Consider the following 12,978-nt stretch of genomic DNA (forward strand, 5'->3'; position numbering starts at 1 on the left):
GTACCCCGGGTAGGAGAGGTAGGAAGTATCAGCCGGGAAGGATATCTGAGTCACAGTAAGGAAGAATAAGGCCGGCTTCGCAGTTTCGAGGTGAAAGTGAACCGCGTTAAGATTAGAGTTGAGCCCCCTAACATTGGTAAAGTCCACTGAGAGCGTGGAAGGGGATGCCTTCGGTAAATTCTTCCGTTTGCCCCGAGATCGAAACTTATAGTTTTTTGAGCAGTTTTTGCCCACCCCAGAATACGAAGGGCAGCCTGTGCATCCACCACCGAATACTGATTGTTCCGATGATGGACGCTCAGAGGGGGATTCTCCACAGCGGAAACGTGTGGTACCCCCCTGGGGTAATCTCTGTTTAAACTGCATCTTCATATTCTGGGGGAGGGGGGAATTGATGGGCTCCGGGAGTCTCACTCACCGCACGAAACGCGAGTACAATAAGATGAACCTATTGCATCACTTCACGCCGGTTTTCTGTGAGACAGTGGTACTGCCCCGGTCGTGCCTGCCCGATTGGCTGAAGCCCGAAAGCAACAGCATGGCACTCCCACTAGGACATTGTTTGACACCTCTGATTGAACGTTTTAATAATACTATACGTGGTAAAAAGGATCGCCCTACCATTGAAATTAAAATTCTGTGATCTATGTATTCTAATTACTTAAATATGCAGGAGAATTTTTTGTTTGCTTGAACGCGCTGTCAGTGTCTCCTGGTTCGAATTGTAAATTTATTTTTTTGTTCCATCGTCAAGTTATCTAGGAAGGCTATGGTCACCTCAGGAGTCGAACTCGAAAACAGCATTTGAGAGTTAAAACGAGAGATTATACGGTTAATTACGTTGACCTAGTAGCTACTTGTATACTTTTTTAGCAGTCTATTTCCAAATGTATAGGCTATGTATTTCTAATCTGTTTAGATATCAGTGACACAAGTGGGTGTTAAAATATCAAACGTTTACGGATTACGTTAAGAGTCTACTAATTATAGAGTTAACCTCTTAAACATCCCCCATCCTATTTAAACAAACCAAAACTTGAGACTGTCTTATTCCCAGAGAAAATTTACACAGAGTGTCAACTGTATTTCTTAAGTATCTTGCTTTTTTACAATGGATTAATAGCTCCTTCACGTTTTGTTGCAAATTGTTTGATTGAAATTTTTTCGTGTTCAATTATGGTATCAAAAAACGTAATGTTACAATACATTAATGGGTATTCATGCAGTACAATCGTATTCTATAAAAAAGGCAAGCACAATAAACAAAAACCCGCAAGCTACTCTTGAGCAATGGCAACACGAGTTTATTATTAAAAGTGAATTCTTCAAGAGCGTGGCACCATTTAATCCAGATGCAATCTATCGCAAATCCGATACAAGTCTTGGATTATTTTCAGCCAACACTTGTTGACTTTTATTTCTACCGAGGCCAAGAACGCTTAGAATTTTAAATTTTCAATAAAACTTCTGGGCGACTTTGTACATATTACATTCCGAATATAGGACAAGTACTACTTCAAAGTTCTGAGCTAAGTAATTTCAAGCTAACTTGGAAAAAATTGTGGCGAACGTTGGAGTTCGTTACATGTAAAACTTTGCTGCTTTCACAATGGACCTTTATTTAAAATTTATTTAAAGTATTTTCATTAAGCAGCAGGTAGATTTAAAATTTTAATAAGAGACGGTGTTATCAAGGTATGGAATTTAATTCTTATTGAATGAGAGACTCAGAGACACCACCTGCAGTGTACGAATATGTAATTTGAAATAGCTTTAGGAGGCTGAAGTTCTCGTACGTACTACCTTGATATTTTTAATTATTCCGGTATTTTCGACTTCTACAATACTGACCGCGGGTTAAACATGTAAACACAACATCTATTGATGTCTCACAAAAACTTGTGTGTTCGCTGGACTTTAATCTTCATCAAAATTTCAGCTAGTCTACATAGAAATTTGCATAGGTGTGAATTTCAAAGAACGTCTACAAAGTAGACATTACCCCACGGGTATAGACTAACAAAACCTTGTTTCGCTGGCTTTAGAAATAAATGCGATCCGAATATATTATCGAACGCATTACGTACGTTTCGCTGGAGGCATCTCGGGAGTCTGCCATTCAGTTGCACACTTTTGCAACTTCATCCACGCTTCAGCTATATTGTATTACAAAACTTCGGAGTTATATCATTTAAATAATCTTTAAACTTACGCCGTTGTTTATTTCCTGCGGAAAGAGTTAAGTACGTTAGTTTAATAACGTGCTTGCGAGAGAAAGAAATATTATGGTTTCGTTACTACAGTTTTCGAGATGTTTGCGTTTGCAACGCATAGGTCACAGTCGATTGTGTGACATTCAGTCGGTGGGGCTCTCACCGTCTATGCCTTGGGGGGTGGTGGAAGCGTCTCACGTCATATCTCATAGGGTAATATGAACCAAATAGCCGCGTTACAATAGTACTTAGAATATGCGTAACGGTTAAAATTATAAAACTCAAAGCCTATCTCGTCAATACGAGCTGATCTGTACGTTATTTAGATTAATCATAAGTGAAAAAAAAAAATTTATTACGGATTTTATATATTGCAAAATGTTAAGCAATAAACCAAGTCTAATCACTAACTGCCCCGTGTATGCTCGATTTTTGACAATTTGGGGTCCCCACTTGATACTCCTGTCAATAACAGTTAATTAATTACCGTCCCCTAACTTCGATTAAGGAGATCTTTGTGTTGATCGGGACAGTTTGTTTATACAGATCGAGTTCCCTCCTTTATCAGTTTACCTCATGCTTGTAGAGAATTTTATGTATTTTGTGGTAATAATAGACAAAAAGCCGGGGCCGCACTCGTGAGCCTTTTGGCAGTGTCTGTAAGCGGCGTTGTCGTTCAACATCAAGTGAGCGTGCCATTCTCCTCTTGTTTTTAAAAGCAACAAATGCTTATCAGTAATACTAAAAGACGCTACGATATTTTTTTAAGGCATGGTAATTCATCAAGTGTTTCTCCTCAAAAATACTGTTAAGATCACCACTGACAATTTAAATGTTTTGATATTAACTTAATTCAACTGAAAATTATTCCAAAAAGAGATTTGACATAAATTCAAATACTATGAGTTTATTATAAGCAATTAATTAACAGTGTTAGAGTGATTTTTGTCTATGGGGGCAATCAGAGCTGGCATGTCTGGTAATAATTAACGATGTATGTCGGGCACAGAATAATAAAAGAAAGTTCATACACATAAGTTTAAAACAATTACGCACGAACAGCTCACAATGTTGCATACAAATTTGAAATAACTTTGATATCAAAATAAGAATTAAAGGTTGCCATATATAACAAAATATACGGCGAAAACCAGATCAGACTCTATATATAATATTACTAAGCCGTAAATGTTATTTGATATTCTATAAGATACACTTGTCTTCCATATCATCTGGTTTTGGAGACTTTTGAGAAATAGTTGACGTTCTCGGCGTATACATTATTTCAATTCGATTTACAGGAAAAAGGAATTTTTACCAGTGAAACTTTATTTATTTAAAAACAATACTATTATTAGTAGCTCATAGTAGTTGCATACTTTAGAAAAGGTTTATTATTCAACAAAAAACTAGACAGTAAATAGGAACAAAAACACCCTAATAACGACACTAGTTAAGCGATGACAGAATGATGCCCCGACGCCATGACATGATGACTAACTTTTAAAATGTTCATTAAATTGACCGAATAGTTAAAAAAATTGCCTAACGTTTTGAAACCAGCGGGAATCAAAGGGTTTATTTAGGTATATTTGATTTGTCAGTCCAATTGAATCGATGACAAAATGCGGCATTCATACGGGACGCGCCCGGATCCAGTTTTAAAACATTGATATACTATTTTTATTAGTCTTGGTTTAGCTATTTTTAATTCGGTCCGTCTAAAGATGATGAAATCTCTATTTGATTGGTATTCGACGTGTCTACGCGTGTTTAACTATAAAACTGTCGTTGTGTAAAGAAATAAACTTGTTTTAATAGAGAAAGAGATTTAGATAGTGTTTTTAGTTTAGAAGTGTTGAATTATGTACTATATTATTATTATGTACGCGTATATAACGTCTTTAACTATATTAAGTGTTCTTTTTACAATGATTTATTTAGATGGAACGCCTAATTAACATACACAGAAAATATTTAAGTGCTTAAATTCATTTCATTAAATCTTTATATTCGATAAAGAATGGCACAGTGAACCTAGGTACAGATTCACTAAAAATAAATGAGGACTATCTGTTTAAAAAAGCAGCGACTTATCGGTATCGGCCTTTGTGAATGTATCGCATAAGTATCGGACAATTATTTATATATTATGAAATTATGTGAAAACTTCCAAAATCAAGCAAATTACGCACGTCCTTGAAACATTCCATTTCAAAGTACAAAAATGCTCATCACATTTCGTCATCTGGCAATTAACATCCCTGACTTTTGACCTCGCGAAGAGAATGGTTGTTGAATTGTATACAACTGTTATTTCATAATTTATTAGTGTATTATCTATTGTGGTCGAAAATATTTCTAAATTGTGTCAAAAACAAAGCGATCTTTGTATGAATTTCTATTATATACAAGTATATTTCTAGGTAATAAGGAGTCATTTATTATATAACATCATCTTTCTTAAATATCATGATATACCATGTATATGTAGTATAAAAAATATATGTAATAGTAACCAAAGAAAAACATCAAATTTCTGTAAAAACAGAAAGTTTTAATTTCGCACATTTAAAATCTCGTCCCTCTGTAAAAATACTTTAATTTAATGCACTAGTGTCCCCCGCGGCGATGCCCGCATCTGAACCTCATAAATATTCAGTGCTGGTTTTTAGTAAGTGGATCGTATGAGAGGTCAACCCACCTCATTAATTGCAGTCTGGATGGAAATGGATTTAAAACTGAGCTTGATGTATTACAGAAAACTTTTATGAGCAGACGTAAAGTCTTAAGACGTTATGTATTAGAAGTATAATGGCCTTTATTAAAAGAATATCTTATATGTGTGACTAAGCAGTTTCATTTTCGAAGTATGTTCGACAAATTGTGAAGCTTTCTTTGACGCCTAAGCACCGGTGCAGGAGTAACATCCCCCAACCTCAGTGGCACTACAACCTTGTTAGGTGTGGACCTAAGGTTTCTGTATTTGTCTCATAATCAATTGTCAATCTAATAGGCAAGAAGATGTCCAATCTCCTACGCCTGACACTCGCCATCGACTTTTAGGTTCTAAGACAAGTCGGTTACCTCACCATGTTTTCCTTCAACGTTCGAGCGAATGTTAAATGCGCACTCTATAGAAGTCCACTGATGCACAGTCGGGGATCGAACCTACGAGCTCAGGGATGAGAGTCGCACGCTGAAGCCAGTAGGCCAACACTGCACATGCACGAGTAACATCATTTACTAGAAAAGTAAAAAACTCATGTTTTTCCTATATTTTCTCTGCACATATATTACAATAAAAATAAACTTCAGAAATTTGCTAAAGTTAACTATCTCGTATATATCTAAATAGATAGGTTAGCCTATACATCTCTAGCTATCTCGATGATTTAAGGGGTATTAAAAGTTATAAAATATAAAAGAGCGTTTTACAAAATGCCTGAACATTTGTTATTTCCAATAACATATCAATTTACTTAGCAGTATGCGATGTTTACTCACGCCGCACGCAATTATTGAAGTCAACATTTATTTAACGAGACCTGAGACCGCAGCTCTTTTAGTTTCATTCAATAGGTTTTTATTTCAATGCAAAAAAATGCATAACAAACATTTCTTACCTTTGTCCGTGACAATGGCTTATTTTTAACGTTAATGTCATGTAATTAAAAAAAACCTATAATATTGTTATGAGATTAACCCAGACGACTAATTGTTTAAACAAGCGTCTGTATGAATGTAAGGTTTACGTTTCGTAAATGGCGTTTTGGCAACCCTTTTTTTAATAGAACACGGGGCAAACGGGCAGGAGGATTACCAGATAAGTGGATACAACATACTCAATGCCTGAAGGCTCGCGAAGGCAATGCCGGCCTTTTTAAGAATTTGCTCTTTTCTTGAAAGACCCTAAGTCGAATTGGTTAGGAAACTTCAGTGGGCAGCTGGTTCCACTTATTGGTGGGGCGCGGCAAAAACTACCTTGAAAACGCTCCGTTGTGGAACGACGGACGTTAATAAATTCTTGGTACCATCTATTGCAAAATGTAATAATTTATTGCGAAGGTAATTGCGAGGCCTCGTAAGTTTATTATTATTTGAATTACGAAATCTTCGACATAAAATGCATGTCTGGCTGCCCATTCGGCTAGCATTGCCATGAGTCCTATAGGAAGCGTGACGTCCCACTTTTAGGGTCGTGGTGAATGCGACCCGCAAAGCATTAAGGCGGGACGTTAAGTGTCCCGCTTTTGACACTCCAATCCCACAGCTCTACGTGCAACGCTTATCAAATAAAAATGTGTGTTTTATTTCATTAAACTGCAAATAGCTATATCTTAGCTTAATTAATGAAAGGTCAAAACTCAATATATACACTTTATACCTTACAAAACACGCCACTTTAACACCTGTCGCGTTTATTAAGGTATTCCATACATATTCATATGAATATGTATCTATAGAGTTCGTATTAATAATAGTATTTTCCTAAAGCAAAGTTTGCGTATATTTTTATTCGAGATCTGATATAATACCTATTCGAAAGAGATCTCATTCGATACGTAGATTTGATAAGAGCGGCCTTGATCGAGGAAATGCATTCTGTGAGGTTTTATTTTACTCAAATACACGAGACGGTGTTGTATTATAAGTATGATGAAACGGTTTCAGTTCGCAATTATGTTGAAATTTTTATTGAATATTTCAATTTTAAAATGTTTAAGTCCGTTAACACTTAGATGAAAAGAATTCACATACAATGAACAATCCCTTAGACCACAAGTAATTACGTATTATATAAATACATATGTATTGAAATCATTTATATAAAATTTATAGATCACTGAAATGATTGTAAGATAATGCTTTTCGTTTAACTGCGTTTCACTTCAGTGACTTCGACATGGAATAGTGAAAGCCATTTTTATATCTGGTAAATCTATTCTGTGTCTATTTCATTAATCTCTTTTAACATTTGATCTTCTGGTCCTACAAACTTAAAACAATTACTGTAGGAGTTTTCACTATAGTCTTGCTAAACACTTTGGGTCTGCATGAACAAAAATGGAAATTCATTTGTCAAAACGATTCCATTCTTGGTTTCCTATAAAAATATAATTCCGGTAGATAGTTTCGGTGACTTTGCTGGTGCTTTCCTCGCTCAACGAATATGTATCGCAATACAGCGAGGAAATGCTGGCAGCATTAAAGGTACACTGCCACAGGGACCAAACTTTTAAAATTTATTTTAATTTTGTATTTATAAATTTTTCAATTGTTATTATTTTTACTATGTTTATTAAGAATATGGTAAATACTGTATATTTGTGTGTTGGAAATAAACAATTACGTTCTCAATATATTCAAGACAGTTCACCGACCTCATTACCATCAATATAGTAAGTTACCTTGGCTTACGTCTGGTTACGTCAACGGTCGAAACGCGAACCTGTTTTCGTTTACTAGAAGATACATTAGAATCTAACTTAGCTCATCGCGTAAACTACGAAGTTAAAAGATACGTTCTGCATCTTTACAGTAGGTTCTTATTTAAAGTTAAACATTGTACAAGTAGAAAGTCTAACTGGTAATTATTTTTACCTGGAACAAAAAGCTATAAGAAAATTAGTGTTATATATCAAGTACTGTATTTTACTTCAAAAAGAGGATGTTTACAATTTGATGAAATTTCTTCGACACATTCTTTTACTTTAATTATTGTAAAAATCCCTTCTTATAACTACTTACAAATCAATTACTAGCATATTAAATGGCGTATTTACGTATACTACAATTAGTCCATATTTCTCCATTATGGACGAATCATAATGAAAGTGGAACACTGTTCTAGTTATTTGTGAGCATTTTATTACTTCGGCTTTATTTAGTTTTACGTAGTGAAAAAATGCAGCAAAGTCGAAACGTAAAATAGAGTGCAAAATCTTGTTCACTGAAGTAAACTTAAGTAAAAAAAAATAACTAACTGCACCCGCTCCAAATCAACAGATTGCAAAGTTAAACCCCTTCTAACTGCTTGGCACTCAGTTTGGCACTACAACCAAAATCGAATTGAATATTGCATAATATACTTTACCAGATTGCCGCCATGTTTTACAGGTTACCTTAATTAGGTTAATGTTAGGGAAATTTCTTTTACTGTGTATAACCTATTTCAAGTTCGTGTCTTTTTTGTTAGGTTAGTTTAATATCTTAACTAAATAGGGCTATTTTCTCTAGCCTGACTAAGGTTTACTACAAAGTTACATTGCCTTATCTTTAATCGCATTTTTTTCATATTCATCATAGAGCAAAGAATAAAATGTCTCCCAGCTAGAATTAACCTATTTACGTTTGACTTTTACTGAATACGAATTTTTCTGGCTACACCTGATCCACGATTAGAGTAAATTGTTTACAAAAATAATCTAGGCTTAATACAGGCAAATTTATTAGTTTTGTTTTCGTTTCATTCGTGTTACTTTCATATTTTTTATCAAAACTGTTTGAGAACATACAAATAAATATCTAATTCGATAGATCAAGGCGATAAACTTTGCCGATGTTTTAACGATCAGTTATCTCGTATTGGTCTTTCAGACGTACCTACAATGGTGACGGTGTAAAACACAAACGAAAGTTAATACCTGATAAGTCAGCTTAGAAACACGCGCCTGGTTTACGTTTCCTAATTGAGAAATTTATTACTTCTACAAAATACTCGTATTAAAAACAGGGAGTTTAAAATAATTTGTATTCAATTACACTAGTTACTATGTAGTACAGTCAAAAACCGACAGATCAGTACAATAACTAAACCTTGAAATAGTCTCACCTTGAATTACGTGATTTTTATAGGTACATATTAAAACGTATTCTAATTAGCATAGCATTAGCGAATCGCAAATGTATAGATGTTAAGCTTAAAAACGTCTCGAGTTTTGCGATATTTTTTATTTCTCTGTGTTTTGTCGTGATTTATAAACGAATGTTGGTTGTGACTTTTATGAAGTTTTTTTAAGCTCCATCTGGTAGCAGAATTACAGCGTCTATCAATATTAATAAGCAAGGAATGGAACCCAGAGCCTCCAAAATCAATAGTTGTTAATGACATTTAATACAGACTAACAGCGATCAATAATACAAAACCTCTAAATTTAATGTAACTGATATGAAACATGATATTTATAAATTTAATTATAAGAAATAATTACCTGTTAAAAGTGCATTATCATTTCACAATCTTATTAAATTACCGCAATCCCGTAATAGGTCAATATCCTATTAATATTCCCAGTTAAAGTACCATTCAATCGGCTATATTATTTGCTCCACATAATACTATATGTTTCTCCACAAACCATTGTTTCCGCTCGAACATCGTTACCGCAGTAGAAATGCACTTTCAACAATATTTTATCGCATTTTATAACGAACACACGACTTTATGTCGCAAACTCTACTTTATTATATTTCTCTTAAATCAACGTTATATCTTAGTCTTATTCACAAAAAATAAATATGTTTTACTACAGTCTTCTAACTAAAATAATCTTTCGTCAGTACTGTCAAGTAGTTTATTTTTTTCTTTTTTTTAGAAAAGTTTGCCAACGCTCGGCACAATGATACATTGGTAAAATAACCATAGGCAAACATGACTTACACGAAGAGATAATACAAATATTAAACAAAATAAAATTACAAAAAACTAAACGAATATCGATTTTAAAATGTGAGGAAGCAAGTATGGAGACCTAGTTCGTTAATCAAGAATGCTCCGAAAGACAAATTATATGATGGGATGCCTGGGGTATCTTAAGGGTCTTAACTGAAATACTTAAACTGTTCCATCAGGCTGATTTAATTTTGAGTTTAGTTTTAACAACAATATAAATGATTATAAGAATGATATTTATACCTTTATAAGTATTCACCGTAAACTCTACCTAACCACGTAAATCCTACGCCACTGGGAGATACGTGGCCACAAACATACAATTTTTAAAAATACAATAATATCATAAACGAAACCAGAAGAGTCCTACTCTCATGCGTGATCCAGCCACATACTCTATCACTCTATATTATTTTTTATAACAGCATAGGGGGTGGCAATCGAGCCTACGGGACGCCTAAAAAAGGCAAAGGCATCTCATGGACACCCATTTTAGTGGATCTGGTGAACTCTTTGATTTAAGATGAATTGATTAAATATTTGACTCAAATAAATAGAATCAGTGGTCAGTAGCTTAGCTGCTTTCTCGCACACCAATTAATTGATAGGACTAAGACAGTTCAAGTAACATACTCGCTTCCGGATCGCCAGCGCCTGCATATCAGATATATTATTCGCATTCGCTACAAATTGTACTTCTTTGATTAATTCTACTACTCATAACAAATACATTCGTCCGTATTTCGAAAGATCCTGTCATAATATCTGAACTTATGGTAATTACCTTTTAAGCTAAGCTTTTGTCATTTACACAGTATACTCAGCCTATGAATCCCTTGTTTTTTTTTTTTATAAAATAGGGGGCAAACGGGCAGGAGGCTCACCTGATGTTAAGTGATACCGCCGCCCATGGACACTCTCAATGTCAGAGTGTTCTTAAAACAAAACTATGTCAACTTTGCTAAACATATTACGTTGTATAAAATAATAATCAGCTATTTCTTAACAGCAAAGCTAAACATTCCTTATAACTAACACGTGGTAGGTGGCATCCTGTTACTGAATAGCGGATATAGTATAGACGTCGACTCATAATATATTAATACATGTACTCTTGTATATGATGATGTATATGTAACAAAGCCAGTATATATAATGGCTTAATATATATACTGGCTTAATATATATATTAATCTTACTTTTGGCTGTAAGAATGGCTTAATTAATGAGCTCTTATCCCATCCAATAAATTTAAAGATTGCAGTCCTAATATATTTTTAAGAGTAATTTTAATAAATCTAATCTTTCCTAATTACAGGTACCCACTAACCTGATTGAAGTACCCTCCGGGTGGTAAATTTTTTACCGAAAGACGAAATGATGGATCGGGTCAGGTCACACATTTGATTCGATGATGCTGACCAATAACAATCAACAACACGCCATCGTGTCATATTTCCTCTCACATCATGGTGAGATACATAATAAGCTATTCAATGAAGAGTTGCGATGTACCCGCCTTAATTCAAACGTTAATCTATAATTTTTTTTATAAATAACAATACTGTTGCTATGAAATCATAGCATGAATTAAGCAGATTGGCTGCAAAATGTTGGTAGTTAACGAAATATACTTATATATTAAGTATAAAAATGAGCGAAAGCGAAGCGAAATATACTTATATATTAAGTATAATAAATAAGTATAATATTGCGCATGCGTTCTAGACGCATGCGCAATAACTAAAGTTATATTTACCTGTACTGTTAGCATTATTATACGAAAATAGTTATTTAGCTTCAACTGTGGAGAGCGTGTAATTTATTGTATTAAACCATACGTTTAATTAAAAAGTATTAAATTATAGTACAGGTGCTTGTAGTTTTAAAGTGGAACGTTTTAAATTCTTATTAGATGCATAAATAATACATACTCTATATCATAAACTTTGATATATCATATATCCAACGATGACGTAATTTATAGACAGGCCCATGCAACTGGTTTCGTACAATAAAGTAAAAAACACAAGTCGACCCCAACACGCGTCGGCAAGGCATTAACGACTTAAGCAAAGAAAAAAGTTTTCATATCATATACCTGCTCAATGTGATATACAAATATAGTCGACAAACCTTATAAAAGAAGAGTGCGCGCGCAGGTAGACACAAGAATTCCACAGGTGAACCTTATTGTTGAATAAATCCAAAGGCAAGTTAACTCCAATAAAAACCACACAAATTGTACACTTGTTAAACTATTAAACACACTTAATTCACAACACAGGATTTGTTTTCAAAGTTACGGATTATTTCCGTTGAACCGACTGCGCATGCCCAGCAAACTTCAAATATGTTGTTAATAAACACTTTTTGGCGGCACTGCACTCCTTTTCTTTAGTTTGTATGCAAAATCTTATAAGTTTGACTGTATCAAGTATATATTTAACTCATTTGAGATGACCGTTTCAGCAAAAACAATATGCAACAAGTTGCCGTTCCCACGAGTGTTTTGTTGACTTAATATTCTTTTAAATATCGAAATTGTTGGGTCTTTTGACCGGCTCTACCTGTGTCTAATTGAAGGTCGTGTTAAACAGTTAAAAACTCCAAAAACCGGTAAGATTTCGCACGTGACACAGTCAAAATAAAACACCGGTAAACACAGACACTGGGAACACTCAATAAGGATGAAATCCGTGTGGATGCTAGAGGTCTAAGCGACAAATTAAACGAATAGAAAAGAAAATAAACGAAGACTAAAGTCGGCGTCTGGTTAGCCGCGCGTCCGTCACTCCTGCTGAGCGGTGTACTAAACGCGAGAGGCCGCACGCCGTCGCCCGCCACCCGCGCCCCGTGCCCCTCGCCCTGCGACCCTCGCCCAGAATCCACTTAAAGTGAAAAAAATTAAGAAATAATTGGTAAATATCATGATGATGTTTACTCTGTTTGACTTGTTCTTTCCGTGCGTCAAATAAAGTTTTTGTACTTTCAAAATAGTAGTTTTGATCATTCGATGTCTGTTGCCGCCATGCCAGCCTCTTTTTTTAACCCTACAAGTTCTCATCAATGTTTCCATAAAAACATATA

General features: G+C 34.7%; 1 protein-coding gene across 3 annotated transcripts in view; it reads right to left on the reverse strand.

Annotated features, from left to right (window-relative positions):
* The window catches only part of LOC123706671 (polypyrimidine tract-binding protein 2), a 322,370-nt gene extending 309,678 nt beyond the window's left edge, over positions 1–12,692 (reverse strand). For all 3 annotated transcript variants that reach the window (XM_045655987.1, XM_045655991.1, XM_045655989.1), the window contains exon 1: positions 12,025–12,692. The gene's annotated coding sequence lies outside the window, so the exon portion shown is untranslated. The remainder of the gene's footprint in view (positions 1–12,024) is intronic.
* Between the last annotated feature and the right edge of the window lie 286 nt (positions 12,693–12,978).

Source organism: Pieris brassicae, chromosome 3, assembly GCF_905147105.1.
Source record: "Pieris brassicae chromosome 3, ilPieBrab1.1, whole genome shotgun sequence".
NCBI classification, from domain to species: Eukaryota; Metazoa; Arthropoda; class Insecta; order Lepidoptera; family Pieridae; genus Pieris; species Pieris brassicae.